This window comes from Primulina huaijiensis, chromosome 5 (assembly GCF_012295235.1).
Source record: "Primulina huaijiensis isolate GDHJ02 chromosome 5, ASM1229523v2, whole genome shotgun sequence".
In the NCBI taxonomy this organism is placed as follows: Eukaryota; Viridiplantae; Streptophyta; class Magnoliopsida; order Lamiales; family Gesneriaceae; genus Primulina; species Primulina huaijiensis.
In genome coordinates, this window is record NC_133310.1 from 5,454,879 (window position 1) to 5,471,837 (window position 16,959).

A 16,959-nucleotide genomic window follows, 5' to 3' on the forward strand; every position below is an offset into this window, starting at 1 on the left:
ATTAACTTAACTAACACTTAAAAATTTACCAAAAATTAAAGTGAAAAAATTTATCCTAAATCGAAACTAAAATCGTGTAATAGAGAAAAATTTTAAGTGTTGTGAAGTGGTGGAGGAAAATAGACCGAAAGTGGGGAGATTTATAGACAATTTGCGACGGTTTTTGCTTAAACCGTCACTAATAGAGACGATAATTGCAAAACTGTCGCAAATTTTAAATTTGCGACCGTCACTAAAACTAGCGACGGTTCGGAAAAACCGCCGCTAATTTAAAACATGCGACGGTTTACTTAAAACCGTCGCTAAAGTTAGTGACGGTTTAAGCAAAATACTCGCTAATTTTCTGAAACCGTTGCTAAATTTAACGACGGTTTTATCAAAATCGTCGCTAAATATGGCCACAGTTTCTCCAAACCGTTGTCGATTGTCCAAAAAAACATGCTCAAAGACAACTGTTCATAGAACTGTTGTCTTTGACCATAAAAAAGGCTCAAAGACGGTTTTGTAGAACTGTTGTTATTGACCCTAAAAACCGTTGTCTTTTGCCCCGAAAGACAACAATTTTTATAAAACTGTTGTCTTGTGCTTAAAAAACGCACATACGACAACTGTTTTCACTAAAACCGTTGTTAAAAAGTATACGACAACATTACGACAACGGTTTTAGTAAAAACCGTTGTCATATGTGCGTTGTTGTTTGGGTTTTTTCTTGTAGTGTTAAATGATCTTACAAATAGAATGAAAAACACTAATATTCGGTCTAAAAATGATGATGAGTCTGAGTTTAGAAGAAAAGATAACTTGCATTGTGAGCCAGACATTTCTATCACTCGAGCTGATGAAGACATCGAGTTGATTCCAGAAGATCAAGGTGAACTAACAATATATCAAATTGATCCAATTCAAAAAATCAAACTAAGCTTGTTTTAGAACAAGCTAATCCGATCCAAGAACAAAATTCTCCAACTGTAGATCCAAATCATTTTGGACCATGCTATCGGTGGAGTAAAAATTATCTACCTGAGTTGTTTATAGGTAATTCTTATGATCCTTTAATAATTAGGTTGTAGGACTTGTTGATTAAAATTAATGATTAAAATTAATATTGAATGTTTTTAGGGAGAATTTTCAGAATAAGATAATAAGACAGCAGTTGTATCTATATGCTCCAGTTGTTTAATAGCTCAAGCTTATGAGTAATTTTTATCTCATCATGTAGCTCTTATTTTTTGATATTTACCCAATAGAAATTTGATAAGAACGTTCAACTATCCACTTTATTATTGTATTTAATTTTGTCAGACACATTTATTTACCATCTTAATTGTACAGTTTTGTCTTTTCAATTTTTTTTTTAAATTTCAAATATTCTCCACAAACATGTTGACACTTAGACTGACACGTTTGTCTCTTATGCGACTGTATATATTCCTAAAATTTCACTGAATCAAGTTATTGTTTTTTTATTATCTTCTTCCTCAAGCCTTTTCACTCAGAGCAATATTTTTCAAAAATCATTCATACTATTCCTTGAAAATGTCTTCCTTCACCATAAATGCCCTTTCAATATATTTTGATGATATTTATCCGATATTGGATGATAGCATGATATCCATGCTCAAGACTTTAGAAGAAACTGGGCTGAAAGGTTTTCTAAGATGTGCCAATTACATTTACGAAAAAAATTGTCTCAATTCTTTTCCTCTACCAAAATAGAAGATGAGGCAATAATTTGCACCATTGGTGATTAGACCTTCTTCATCGGTCAAATTTTTTTTACTGAAACCTTCGGTCTGCCAACATAAGGAATCACTGAGTTTAACAGACTACCTTCTGCAACCACTGAAGAACTGAAGGTTAAGTTTTCACATTTTGGTGCCTCCCTCAAATCGCTCGGAAAGAAGAAGAAAATTAAGCTTGAGTACAGGTTACTGAATGATATCGTAGCAAAATCACTTAATGCAATATCCAAATCATTTGATGCCTTCACTTTTTAACGTCTCCAGATAATGATAGCCATAACAGCCGGAGTCAAGACCAATTGGTCTGATATCCTCTATAACATTATGGTGGTCATGATTTCCAACCCAGACAAGCAGCACCAAAGCTTTGTCGTACCAATCTATCTGCTAGTTGAAAGAAGTAAAGCTCAAATGGGACCATCTTCTACTCTACACATACATAAAGTGTTAAACAAAAAATCTTGCCATCTACAAGTCAAAGAACGTCATTTGACATGATGATCTATTGAAAGTTATGAAAAAAGTGGTCGAAGAGAAGAACAAGAAGAAATCACCCAAGAAAGCTCAAGTCAAGTGAAACCTAGAGGTTAAAACCTCTTACTGAGAAGGAATTAATTCAGATCAAGTGACAAGAGAAGCTCTCGTTAACTCAGGTCTTCTCCTCAACTCATGAGAAGAAGAAGAGAACAAAGAAAACCAAGCTCATGAAACATTTTAATGAACCTATCAGACCAGCTCCCATTCTATCTTTTCCAACCACCAAGGTAATGCCAAGTTTCAAAATCTTTAAAACCAAAATCAATGAGAGTGCACGTTATGAGCGTTGAATTAAAACTGCCCCATCATCTACAAGAGTAACAAAAAAAATTCCTTCAGACCAGATGGAAGAACAAATCAAGCATCTAGAAGCACATATTCTTCAAAATAAAGAAACCTTGGTTGAGTCAAATAAAATAAAACATCGGAATTTTCTTGGTAATTTCTAACTCGAATCATAAAGTGCATTTCAAATAATTCAAACATGATTTCGAATATCATAACTAATATCGAATAAAAAACTGATTTCAAAGATATCATATCAAATATAAACGAATATATATCATGTCGATCAAGTTTTCGAAAACATACATAATAATTTTTGGAAAACATTACACACACTTACCAAAGAAAATATCATTGTGCAAATTTTACGAAGAATATATATACAAAAGCCCACTTACTTGATGTTGATCTTAATAAAAAGAATATTCATCGTCGAAATACTGCGACCTTGGGCAAAACTCTTCTCGAAGTTGGACAAGAATCGGCTACTGCAGGGGCTACAAAATGGACAGGGACTTGGACTGGAAAATGGGCGCCTCTTGCTCAAAAATAGGTAGCACCTTTACTGAAAAACTTGCCAAAATTAAGCATAATTCGCCCCTTCTTGTAGCTAGTGGTTCTTGAATATCTATAGCCTTCGTAGATGAATTTTTGGTGTGGTTTTCCTCTTGGATTGAGCCACTATTTATAGGCCAACATGACCGGTTGAAAGGGCAGCTGTTACTACTCATTCAAGGCTGATAATGACTAGTAATTAGTTGTTACCTCTCCATTTTAATTCAGGTTAATCGGACCTTTTAATTTCTTGAAATAGATGGTTAATACAATCTGCAAATTATTGCTCAAAATGCTAGGTCTTGACATCCCTCCCTCCTATGAGAAGTTTCGTCCTCGAAACTTGTGTTTACTTAATTCTTGAAGAGGTAAGGGTATTGCTTTCTCATTTTCTCTTCAAGTTCTCAATTAGTTTTTTTTTTGTGATTAGATCATTGTACTTTGACATAAAGAATGATTCGTCGCCTAAGTATTTGGTCTTTGATGTCCACAATTCGAGTAGGAACTTCTTCGTACTTTAATTCTTCATTTAAATTTCCTTCGATAAGAAGTGGTCCCACCTCAAGAATATGACTTGGATCCGAAATATATCTTCTCAGTTGTGAAATGTTGAAGACATTGTGAAGTCTTGACATATCGCGTGGAAGTGATAATCTATAAGCAAGAGTTCTCACTTTCTTTAGAATTCCAAAAAGCCCGACATATCTAGGATTCAATTTCCATGCCTTATTGAATCGGATCACACCTTTCATGTGTGAAACTTTAACATATTCTTTCTAGATCACTTCAAATTACACTGATATTCTCTTCAGATCAGTCCAAATTTTCTTTCGATCTTGTGCAGTCTTTAGTTTCTCCTTGATCATAGTAACTTTATCCATTGTTTTTTTTTGGATAAGCTTGGGCCCAATGATGGATTGTTCTCATACTTACTCCCAATATAATGGTGATCAAAATTTTCTTAAATACAAAGCTTCGTACGATGCCATTCCAATTTTGTCGTTGTAACTTTTATTGTAAGCGAACTCAATCAAGGGTATATGTTCACTCCCATCACCACTGAATTCTAGAACACATGCCCTCAACATATTCTCAAGAATTTGTATTGTCCTCTCAGTTTGGCCATCATTTTGAGGGTGGTATGTCATACTAAGAGTAACTTTAATCCACATAGCTTGTTGAAAGCTCTTCCAAAAATGAGACATGAGTCTCGGATCTCGATATGATAAAATGATTACTGGAACTCCATGAAATCTCACAATATTATTCATGTTCAAGGTAGCCAATTTGTCCAGATTGTAATTCATATGGACAAGTAAGAAATATGAAGATTTTGTGAGTCTATCTAAGATTACTCGTATACTGTCATGACTTTGTCTTGATTTTGGAAATTCCACCACAAAATCTATGGAAATATTCTCTCATTTCCATTTTGGGATTTCCAGAGGTTGGAGCAGTCTTCCAGGTAGTTGGTGTTTGGCTTTGACTTGCTTACAGACTTGGCATATTGAGACAGATTCTACAACATCCTTCTTCATTTGGTTCAACCAGAAGACTTTCTCCGAGTCTCTGTACATCTTAGTACTACCGGGGTTGGACTGAAAATTTTGACTTGTGTGCCTCAGACATCACTCTTTGTCGAAGATTATCAATGTCGGGTAAAAACAATCGTTTTTTCATCCACACGACTCCTTTGTCATTTGCCTGGAGATCCAATGATTTTCTTTCATTGGCTTGTTCTTTCATTTTCATCAAGATGAGACCTCGATCCTGACTTATCTTTATAATTTCTTGTAGGCATGATTATTTTGAAAGTGACGCTAGGATTACTTTACCCATATTCTTCTTACTCAAAGCATCAGCTACCTTGCTTTCTTTGCCAAGATAGTAACTTATAATCAATTCGTAGTCCTTCAAGAGTTCAATCCACCATCTCTGCCGCATGTTTAACTCTTTTTTTGTGAACAAATATTTGAGACTTCGATTATCAATGAAAATTTCACATTTGTCCCCATAACGATAATGTCTCCAAATTTTTAATGCGAACATTACTGCAGCTAGTTCAAGGTCATGAGTCAGATATTTTTCTCCTATGGTCTGAGTTTCCTTGAAGCGTAAACAATTATTATCCCATATTGCATGAGTACACATCATAAGCCTTCTTTTGATGCATCATTGTAGATAGTGAAATTCTTGTCTTCTGTAGATAGTTCCAATACCAGTGTAAATGCAAGTTTCTTCTTCAAAGTTTCAAAATTTTGCTTTCATTATTCACTCCAGGGAAATAGAGTTCTTTTGTGTGAGTTTTGTGAGGGGTGTGGCTATTGAAAAGAATCATTCAACAAATTTTTTATAGTAACCAACTAACCCCAAGAAGCATCGAATTTTTGTCACAGTCTTTTGTCTCGACTAGTCCAGGATTGCTTCTACCTTCCTAGGGTCCACAGATACTCGTGCTGATGATATTATGTCTTCCAAGAATGTGACGCTTTTTAACATGATGCAAATTTCTTGAATTTTTCATACGGTTATTTTCTTTAAGCATCTGGATGGTGAGATGAAGGTGTTCTTTGTGGTCCTCCTCACTTGGTGAATATACAAGAATATAGTTGATAAACATCACCACAAACTTGTCAAAAAATGGTTTGAACACCTTATTCGTGAGATCCATGAAGGCTGCCGGAGAGTTTGTAAATCCGAATGGCATTACCATGAACTCGTAATGTCCATACCTTGTTCCGAAGGTCGTCTTTGGAATATCTTCTGCCTTGACCTTCAGCTGGTGATTACCTGACCTAAGATCAAGCTTGGAAAAGATCGTAGCCCATTTGAGTTTTGATTAAACATGTCATCTATCCTTGGAAGTGGGTACTTGTTCTTGATTGTGATCTTATTAAATTATCGGTAATCAATGCACAATCTCATAGTTCCATCCTTTTTCTTCACAAACAGGATTAGAGTTCCCCATGAGGATGCATTTGGTCAGATTTGCTTTTTTATCCAACAGTTCTTAGAGTTGTTCCTTTAGTTCTATCAATTCTGTTGGAGCCATTCGGTATGGTGCTTTTGAGATCGATGCGGCACCAAGCACCAAATTAATCTCGAATTCCACTTCACAGTCAGGAATTGCTCTAAAGAGTTCTTCAGGAAAGAAATCCAAAAAATCTTGTACTACTGGAATCTCCTCTAATGCAAGTGTAGTTTCTTCCTCTACCTCTCTTATCACAGCTAGGTAAACATCTTCTTCTCTTTTCATAGCTTTCGAAGTTTGAGAAGTAGATAGGAGGCAATTTTTTTTTCCTTGACTTTGCCATGGTAAACGTCTTTCTCCTGGCTTAGAGCTCGTAGTTTGACATTCTTCATGCAACAATACACTAATGAACGATTCTTTGCTAACCAATCTATTCTTAGAATGACGTCGAACTCCACCATGTTTAGTTAAATCAATTTGTCTTGAAATAGGTGCTCAGTGATACAGATTTTACAATCTCGGTGCACTCTATGTGTTTCAATTGTCTTACCAGTGGGAGTTGCTATTCTAAAGGGTTCGACAAGTATTTTAGGTATAAGCCCTAACTTCTTAGTAAACCTCTAAGATATAAACAAATGAGTGAAACCACAATCAAATAATACATAAGCTGGTGTTTAGTTGACTAGAATGGTACCTGCTACGACATCAATCGACATCATTTTCCTCTTCCCGAGTCATCGCAAACACATGATTGTTGGGCTTATTCTCCTTTGGCTTGATGAGGGCAGCATCAGTACATGACCATGTCCCTTTCCTAAGCACAAGACAATCAGCAATTTGATGTCCCAATTTACCACAATTGAAGCATGCATCAGACTTCTTACGACATGCTCCAGGGTGGTGGCTATTGCATGTGGGACACATCTTGGCCTCTTGGTAGGTTGGGCTAAACGAAATGCCTTTGAATGACCCACTGGGCTGATTTGATCTTTTGAACAACTTCTTCTCTTGAGAAGATTGCCAAACAAGAGGTTTTTTATTCTTATTCTCGTCCTCCCAGCACTTGATGTTTGTCTCGGCTTTTATTGATGTGCCCATAAGATCAGCAAAGATCGTGATTTGGTAAACTTATAAGGCTAATTGGATACGGCTGATCAGACCATACTTGAACCGATGCATATCCAAGGTATCATTGGCCATGATAGTAGAAGCATATGTTCCAAGAGAGTTGAACTTTGAAGTACACTCATCCACAAACATATACGAAGTATAAGTGAATTTTTCGAGCTCACTCAACTTTTTAAATCTCACTTCAGCCAAGTAGTATTGTTTTAAGAACACCTCTTAAAACTGTTGACATGTGATTGGTCTCGTTGCTGTAATAGCTAATGAGACTGTTTCCCACCATTTGGCTGTCTTTTCCTCTAATAATGGAGTCACCACATCCATCTTAAACACGTTGAGAATCTTGAGTAGGCAGAGTTGGCTCTCGATATTTTTGAGCCAGTTTTGGCCAACTATAGTGTCCGAATCTCCTTTGAATGTTTGAGTTCGATTCTTCTGGAGAGACTTGTAGAGATACTTGACCCTATGTGTTTGAGGTCCTGCGGGTGGTGGGGGATTTCCATTGGCGTTTCTATTTCCCAACCTTTGGATGATGGGAATCAACCTCTCCCACCAGCACCAGGATTGGGCATACTGACCAGTCTCCTAAATGTTACTCCTCTAAGGGGCGAGATAAAATAAACTGTTATTATATACTACCACATCAGGACCATATAAAATCAAATCAAACATCATAATGACCTTTGTCATTTCTAACTCGAATCATTATAGTGCGTTTCAAATAATTAAAACATGCTTTCGTATATCATAACAAATATCGAATAACAAATAGATTTCAAAGATAGCATATCAAATAAAATAAATAGGTATCATGCCGATCGAGTTTTCAAAGACATACATAATAATATTTGGTAAACATTAAGAACACTTACCAAAGAAAATATCAGTGTGCAAACTTTATAAATAATATATATAAAAGCCCACTTACTTGAAATTGATCTTAATAAAATCATGGAAGAATGCTCGTAGTCGAAATACTATGAACTTGGGTAAAACTCTTATCGAACTTGGACAAGAATCGGCTGCTCCAGGAGATTCAAAATGGACATAGACTTGGACTGGAAGAAAGGATTGTCGCTTGTTCAAAAATAAGCTTTTGAACAAGCAGCAACTTGACTGAAAAACTTGCAGAATTCTCGAATTTATGTAGCCTTTGTAGATGAATTTTGGCTTTATACTTATCTATGCCTCCATTTGATTTCATTTTCCGTTTGAAAATCAATTTGTAGCCTAGTGGTTTGCTTCCCGGAGGAAGATCACTAATTCCATGTATGTTTTTTTAAAATGGATTCCGTTTCGAAATTGATAGCCTCTTTCCATTGTGGCCCCTCAGATGAATTCAACGCTTCTTTGAAGCTTTGAGGTTCACTTTCCATTATGAAAGTGATGAAATCCAGACCAAATGACTTTTCTGTCCCACCTCTCTTATTACATCTTGGTTCAACCTCATGGTTAATCTCTTGTTCTTTTCCAATGTCTCATGTGATATTTTGGCTGAACTTGGTTATTCCTTAGATTTTCATTGAAACACATGTCCAAAAAACGAAACATTTCTTGATTCCATTATCGTATTCATGTGAATATTAGGTATATAATATTCATGTGCAATGAAACGATAAGAGCAACTGTTTTATGCATATCCAATGAAAATGCAATCAACATTTTTTTCCATATCTTTACCTTATTCAGAGTCGATATTGCTACCTTGACCAGACATCTGCACACTAGCAAGTATTGGTAGGAATGTGTTCTTCTTTTTGTTTATGCTGCAGATTATTCTTGAAATAATCTCAAGCTGGAGGCAACTTTTCAATGATAGCCGCCACTTTGAAGTTTTCACTCAGCACCATGCCCTCTGCGTGAATATCATGTAGGATCACTTGGAGTTCCTGAACCCGACTGATCACCATTTTGGAGTCGGCTATCTTGTATTCCAAGAATCGACCAACAATAAATTTCTTGACCTTGTAATCCTCGGTTTTGTATTTTAGATTTAGAGACTCCCACAATTCCCAAGCCGTCTTATTTTCACTACACACATTGTATAACAAATCAGCCAAACTATTCATTATGTAATTTCGACAAAGGAAATCTAAACGGTGTCATGCATCAATAACACTAATAGTATGCATATCTCTGTCAACCTCATCTGGTTTGGGAACATCCTCTTTGAGGAACCTTGCTAGATTCAAGGTGGTGAGATAAAAGAACATATTCTATTTCCATCTTTTGAAATTTGAGCAGTCAAATTTCTCCGGCTTATCAGCATGTCTCACAAGAATAGCAGCAACAATGACTTTCATAACTGGGGGAGTAACCTTTGGAACGTTCGAGTCATTCGAATTAGTAGCCAAGTCTTCAACAAATCACGTAATGAGTATAACAAAATATGTTTTAAGATTATTAGCCAAAATACTAAAATTCGAAGTATGAAAACAACAATTATAGATCAGTAAACGAAAGCTTGATCTTATAGATACATATAGAGCATTAAATGAAAGAAGTATGCAACTTGAAATATAAATATCGAGTATGTAAAATAATAAGAAATCAGTAAATCAAATCGAGGCCTGTACGAAGTACAATTTTCATAAAACAGATTTATCCCCTCCGAAAGTACATCAAGGATCAGGATAGATAATTGTTTCCAGTATACAACGACAAAACCATGCAACAACTTAACATGAAGTCACTACACCGACGTACTGAAAATGTGCCTTCATTTTATTACTAAAACTTAACGGAGGTCAAATGAAAAGCTAACAATATGAAAAACAAGAGTATGCTTGAGTGAGATCTTGAGTGTGTTTGTAAAAAATATACTGTAGAATCGAACACTTGCCTCTTTATTAAAGTTATTGTGGTGGTAATTATGCAATTCAAATATTTTAAACTACATAGTAGCCAAAGCGCCATAGTTCAATCGCTCTACCCAGCTGGGACAATTATTATACATCAACAATCTCACTCTCAATAATTGCAATCCTTGTCATCAATGAGAATCGAACCCATTACCTTGGCTCTGATATCAATTGTTGGACCGAGCGCTTGCCGTTTTACCAAAAGTTATAGATGGTAGTAATGATGTAATTTAAATATTTTAAATGCATAGCAGCTCAAACGACATGGTTCAATCGGTCTACTCATCAGGGACAATTAATGCATCTCAACATATATTTTTATATATGATTTGAATAAATGAACACACTATTTATAAGATTTAAAATACACACCAAAAGTCATGCAATATTAATTAACTCAATTAATCTTGTAATTAACACAAAAATATGAAGATCTAGCTAAAATTCTTCAACTAACTCAAGAATGTAGAAAGTCAAAATACACTTTTATAATCATGAGTCACAAATAACTCAAGAATATGGAGAATCAAAAGACATTCTTACATTATTCTTTTCAAATGTTTTTTTTTAAAAAAATTATAGTAAGGGACGATGAAACAATTGTTTACCAGTAACATGTGTACACCTTACACTAATGCATATAATTGATTGAGCCGTGTCAATTTTTAAGAACTTTTTTTGTGGAATTGAAAATTATTAACAAAAGTAAGTTGATATACATAGCAAATATATAAGTATATGTTATTTATATGTATTATTACAAATATAATTTTTTTAATTACAATATCAGAAAGAAATAAGATATTTTTTTTTGTTTTTACATGGTTTCGAATTCACAACTCTCCTTAAAAATAAGATGTTTATGCTTCATGTACATGGTGATGATACGATGATAGGTATTTGGTGAATGGATATATATATATATATATATATATATATATANNTATATATATACATACATATGTATGTATATATACATACATATGTATGTATATATATAATCAACAGATTTTCCATACATTTTAATTACTCATGCTAATTTTTTTTAATTACTCAAAAATGTAATTAAACAGAAAGTTACCATGTATAAAACTAACTTAAATATCGACTTGGCAGANGATTTAAAATACACACCAAAAGTCATGCAATATTAATTAACTCAATTAATAAGCATTAGAAACTATTAATAAGCATTAGAAATGTTTTTTTCCCCTTATCTTCTTACTCTTTTTTTAAATTTTATCATTAATTAGAAAAAATTATTTATTTTTATTTAATTTTGAAATAAAGTGTCACAAATCAAAATTTTTAATCAAAAAATTAATTCTGCCCACACTTATCATAAATATTATGATAGAGAAATCAGGAAAATTAATATATTAGTTTGCATAATATTATAGAAAAATTAATATAGTTTTCTAGACATTCCAATAAAAAAATAAAATATAGGTAATAAATACCTAGCTACTAGCTAGCTTCCCTATACATATTAACTTGGTTTTATGATCTTATCTTTGCATCCATTGAATCAAGCCCAGGCCCCCCCTCCCCCTCCCCCTCCCCCTCCAACGAACCTCCCAACTCTTATGGCTGGCCGAGGGTTTTCAAAATGTCAAATATCAGATGTTCAAAATAATTCAATGATCCATGTTTTAAAGAAAGGTGTCACCTTTGAGATTAAAAGAAACTTCTTACGACTATAATTAACTTCTCGAATTTTCAAATAACTCACATATCTACGTGTTCAAAATTTTGAAACACGAGAAGTTAATAGATAATTATTTTTTTAACATGAGAGATTTTTAGAAATATCATAAATTCGCAGAGTTAGTAAATGCAATTAACTCTTCGAAAATTTCTGTGCCAATTAATTTACAATGTCTCGTAAAATTCTTTATGCATCACGGAATAAAGCGTGGATATCATTAGGGTTTTCGAGAGAAATTCGGAAACTCGAAAATCAGATTAAAACGTTTGCGGCCGTGTTTTTGCATGTGTTAAAATTAATTAGGTGTTTTTTTTTTGGTTGTCAATGGCACAGTTAGTAACCTATATGCCAAATTATGTACATGATTTTCATGACTTTTGTTAACTTTCTACGTTTTGTTTTGTACAAATTTCACGTCACAAACAAAACACCAATAAAAAAAAAATGAAGCGTGATTTTCCTGCTGTGTACGTCAAAGTGACTATTTTCAATTTCCATTTATTGAAATACTGAAATTGAAATAGTTCCAATTTCCATGTTTGAATGCCGAGCTATATTCACGCACTCGCACATGATAGACCCTTTAACAGAAAATTAAAACTTGTGTTATTTAAAATATTGATGTGACATCAAAATTCGTCGATTTGCTAGATATCATTTCAGCAATTAAACCAAAATAATAGAACTCACTTTTCACCAGAGAAATCAAACTAAAAGGGAGAAAGACGTTTAACTTCTAATTAATTTAGAATAGATACACAAAGTTTAATTATGAATAAAATTTATATTTCCATTAGGAATAAATTATCCAACTTTGGCTAGGAATATTTTTTTTTATAATTATTATGTTAGGTTGTATTTGGATTGATGTGTTTGAAACAAATGCTTTTAAATCTGTAATAGCAAATCCAACTTCTCGATGTGTCGTATTATTCATTATGAGTTTTCCGCCCTTTCAATTTCTTAACATTTATTTCCTCCTCTCAAATAAATAGTTTTTTTTCCACATAGATTAAAAAAAACAATTAGAAAAACAAACTTTACAAACAAACATAGCTAGATAGAGTATCACAAAATTACGGCCTCTTACAAAAAACTTTGGTTAAAGTTTTTTAAATGGCTACAAACTCTATTGATATAAAGATTATTCTAAGGTACAACTTAAGTAGTTTCTCCTATGATGTGTGATACTCACTGAAAATTAGGTTTGATTCCAGCAGGTGACGCTAGTCCCAGCGTAGGCTTCGAATTAGATCTAAGCATGAAATCACAAAAAATACATTTAGAGAGGGCCGGGAGGGTGTCCCGACATAGCCCCTCCGACGTTCAAGTCAGAGACCGAGGATATAAGGAGAAATCAGCTAAGGATGCTGCTGAAAAACAATATATTGAATTCATGAATTGGACGCTCAAACCTGGTATTTATAGCAGAATATTTTGCCTGTCATGGGCCTTCCATCTGGGCTAGGTATGGGCCGGGGGTTTGGGTCTGATCTTGAGAAGCCCATTTATGGGATATCAATGTGGTCAAATGTTAACTCGTGAATCATTAACATATATGTGTACTTTCATAAAAATATGAATGATTTACATGATCTAATGATATTAGAATATTGAAAAAAGATTTCATGTATGTCATAGACTAATCCAATAATTAAAAAACATCTCCTAGTTAAGTTACCGACAAGAATTGAATCATTTAGTTGAGTTCAAAAGCGAACCAAATTTCCGATTTTAGCCATTTTCTTTATTGAATGAAATCGACATAGACGGAATATTTAGCATCGGTCAGTTCTAGGCTACAGTGGATATAGTACAGCCTAATTTTTTTTTATTATTTATTAAATATTTTGCTTAGCCACTAAAGCTCACATTCTCCACACTCGAAGTCACAACTTCATTGAACAATATAATATAACGATTTTTTTTGTTATATATGTATAAAATTTATTACATTAAGTTTAAGTCTTCCCTAACTATAATCCGGATCCGTTACTCGAATAAACTCATCTGGGTAAATCACCTCCCGCAACGAACTATTCGGTTTGAGTTATTTTCGGAATTGAACTTGCAATCAAGTATCCATATTTTTATTGTGCTTTGGTTAGAGTTATTTTCGGAATTGAAGTTGCAATCAAGTATATATTTTTATTATGCTAATGCACATTATAGTTTTTCGAGATGTTATATTAGGACATATGGTAAAAATACTACCCACTATTTTAAAAATTAATATCCGTTGATATTATTTATTAAGAATAAAACTTTGTAATAACTGAATTTAATATTTTTTGAAATAATAGAAGTATTCTTGTGAGGTCCAAAAATAAGATAACGTAATTCAACTGCATGCAAATATAAGAAAAATGGAAAATGACTAATTAAATTGTTTTATTAGCATGAATTAATTATGATATGCATGATTATATGTTTATAAATAGATTTTATTGTTAGAATGCACAAAAATGTATTTTAAAAAAAAATCTATTCGAGATGCGATCGAGGAACGGACATCGAGGGCTGAAAAAGGGAAAATATTTTTATTAAATAATTATTTTTAATTATTTAAAATAAGTTTATGCTATACGATATTTTGAGAATGAGGTGTTTGGAGGTGATTTTATAATTCGAGACGTGTTTTTAAACGATATTCGATTTTCAATGAAAATATGAATTTTTTGAGAACTCGGCTAATAATTTCACAAAATTTTCCTAAACAAAATATTTTAAGTATTCACTAATGGACTTAATGAGCCTAGTATGCCATGCTAATGGTCCTAAGCATATACTAGGTGTTTTAATTAAAATAAAAAAGGCTTCAAACCCTCTCACTTTCCTCACAATTCACACGCCCCTCCCCTCTTAAAATTGCAAGGACTCTTCGGCAGCACACCAAGCACACACAACACAAAATTTTGAAGGAAAAAACCTCGTAAGCTTTAAAGGGAAAAAAATTCAGCCTAGGGTTCTACGTCGTCGTTCTTCGCATCGCCAAAACGTTTTCATACGTATAATACACAAAAGCACGCCTTAATTCTCTCTTTCTCATCTATCACACCATGTTACATTATTGATGTATGTTTGCATGGAAAATATGTTAGTCTTATGTTTATTTTCGTTTTTACGCCATAGCATGTCAATATCTCATGTTTTTGTGAACTAAAACTTGTGTTAACTTTACACTAAGGGGCTGCCACGGTAGGAGCATCCTAAAGGACGATTTCTAGTAGGTTTAAGGGTCAGTAAAGACATGGGTTAAGGCTGGACAGAAGCTAGGGAAATCTTGCACGAAAAATTATTGAATTTTCGCATGAGTTAGGGTCGAGCATATCTTCCTTGATGCCACGACATCTAACTGTTATAAGGGTGCTACTAGGGCTCGTACTGGTCTTGGTTTGGACTTAGGAAGATTCCTAGCAAGGGTAGGGCTCGAAGACAGCAACCGAGGGAGAGCCCCATAGGGGTAGGGCTCTTCCCATGACACGCTGGGGACGGCGCTGGTCTAGGCTGGTGGCCAAGGGTTGGAACAGGGTCTAGTGAGGGTCAGAAGTGTGAGGGCTTGGGTGGTGGCTCTGGAGAAGGGTCCTAGTTGCATTAGGAGTCCTAGGCGCTCATAGAAGGAACTCGCGCGGCTCTTGTTTCAGTGCAGAAGGTTGCAGCGTGGGCTAAGGGCTGGTTCAAGGGGTCAAGGCTGGTCAGTAGGGTCCATAGGTGGTCAGGGCAGGGGTTGGCTCGAGGTGGCTCGGGCATGGCTCGAATAAATCACGAGATGGTTCGAGGGTAGCTAGCTATGGTTCAAATTTTTGAATTCTATGGTTAAGGGGCTGAACCATGGTCCAAGGGTGTCAATTCATGGTTCACGAGGGTAATTTAGGTATAAAAGTCTATGTTTAAAGTTTGAGATTAAAATATTAAAGTTTGAATTAATTCGATAATTAAACGCTCTATGAATTAATAATTATGAAATTAAATCAAAAGCCTCGAATTTCAGCTACATAAAAATATGAGAAATTTAAGTTAAGCTTAAATAATTATTTGGGATGGTCTAGAGTCAATGAAAGGAAGAAAAAGTCAAAATCGAGAAATTCTAAGTCTAGGGATAAAACGGTCATTTTGTACCTAAAAATAGTAGATGTCCTGGCAGTGCCCTGAATGCTGTAAAAAATGTTAATATTCTTATTTTAAATATTTATTAAATGAAGAAACATTATTGACAAAAGAGATGTTGCATGCTTGGTTTAAAAGAAAAATGATTTATATATGCTTAAATTTTTATAAGTGATGAAAATAAGAAAAGTTGAAGGAGGTGAAGTGATTGTAACTGATACGATGATATGTAAGGTCAAGGCTCAGTTGACGGGTGAGAGTGTCGCTGATTTTCTCGCCGTTCAGTATTGTGGTTACACGTAGATGGATCCATCGACCTTAAGCTGAAACGAAAGTCACAATTAACGATATGAATTCAATAAAAAGGAAAAATGTATACGTATATGATGAAAAAGAAAATGTATATGATGAAAAGAAAAATGTTTAAGTTTATTCATGATCAGGAAAAGTTATTTTATGTAAAAGTATTTTCAATGTTGCATGTGATTATATATGTATTACTTGTTATCATGGTTAAGGTTTGATGGGTCAATAGACTCACTAGGTATGATCGATGTAGGTGAGCATGATATTGACGTTGTTGAGGGACTTGATGGTTGATCTTGCTGGACTGAAGGTGCACATAACCCGAGGACCAGCGCTAGTTTTCCACAAATTAAGTTAAATATATGATTTAGGTTTACGTTAAAGATTTTATGACTTTTATGATGCTTTTGAGATGATGCTAGAGTTAGTTTTATGTTGAAATATTGCTAAGTTTAGGTTTGGGAGACAAATGACGATTTTATGTTTTGAATTCATTCATTTGAATTTTCAAATATAGTTGGTTGTTTTATATTTTAAAATGATGAAAAGCTAATTTAAAAATATATGTCTATATATATATGTATATATATTCGGCCGAAGTAAAAGAAGCAAAAAAAATTCTAGTACTTTTTAAAGAAAAACGAGTAGTAGACGTTTCAATTCTATTTTCTTTTTTGTAGTATGAAATTGTCCACATTTGTCACGCCCCGAAACCGAGATGTGTCATTGGTGTTTTTAAAAATTTTAAAATTGCAAAACAAC